We start from the raw sequence: 956 nt of genomic DNA, 5'->3' as shown, positions 1-956 counted from the left end.
TATATATATATATATATATATATATGTATGTATTTATGTATTTATATCCATATGTGTGTGTGTGTGAGAGTGTGAGTGTTTGTGTGTGTGTGCGTGCATGCGTGTGTGTATGTGTGTGTGTATGTGTGTGTGTGTATGTGTGTGTGTGTGTATTTGCAAAATCTCTTTGAAGAATTACTAGATTTGAATACGAAAGTAGCCATACAATGCAAATACTATTAACAGCTTCTTTATATCTTTATAAAAATAATATTGACATTAAACTACATGCAATACCAGCAATGATTCTGATGCTCTTGCTATCTGCTACCAGGACAAGTTTTCGTCTCACACACATATACAATGAATTTTTAACCTGGCACGTTAAGGAAGGATTTTACCTCGAAGAAAACTGCAATATCTCTGCTGGCAATGGTATATATATTTTTGTGGGATTTTAATTAAAAGTCTGTGCCTTTATGGAAGTACTGTCCAACATTCATATCCTCTGGAAAAAGATGAGTTGTGAACATTATTTTCCTGCCTATATTATTCTAACTAATTTTATTCTTTATTCTATTTTACTCCTTTATTCTTCTGTTTTATTCCTTATAAACTGTGAATTTTATTCGTTTTAAACTATAAAAATATTCATACCTTGTCTCTGATGACGGAATACCCAGTGCAAGTACAGGCTAACCTACCTCTTGGGGTATTCCAGAAACGGCCGTAAGATTTGAAGTTAAATTATTCTAAATGACTTGAGATACTCGTTCTGCTTTGGTTTTGATTTTTTTCATCTAATATAATGCATACACACACACATACATACACACACACACACACACACACACTCACACACACACATATATATATATATGCATACATAGAGATATTAGTAAAAGTACCCGGCGTTGGCTGTGTTAAAGATGAAAATGAAATATACGTATATATACAGGCATACATACATACGTACA

At 32.5% G+C, this 956-nt stretch overlaps 1 protein-coding gene across 1 annotated transcript in view; it reads left to right on the top strand.

The window, feature by feature from the left end:
• Positions 1–956, top strand: part of LOC106870474 (putative carbonic anhydrase-like protein 1) — a 497,991-nt gene that overhangs the window by 58,664 nt on the left and 438,371 nt on the right. The window lies entirely within an intron of this gene.

The sequence above is a fragment of the Octopus bimaculoides genome, chromosome 2 (genome assembly GCF_001194135.2).
Source record: "Octopus bimaculoides isolate UCB-OBI-ISO-001 chromosome 2, ASM119413v2, whole genome shotgun sequence".
NCBI classification, from domain to species: domain Eukaryota; kingdom Metazoa; phylum Mollusca; class Cephalopoda; order Octopoda; family Octopodidae; genus Octopus; species Octopus bimaculoides.
The sequence above is the reverse complement of the archived record's forward strand: the minus strand, read 5'-3'. Positions and strand labels throughout refer to the sequence as shown.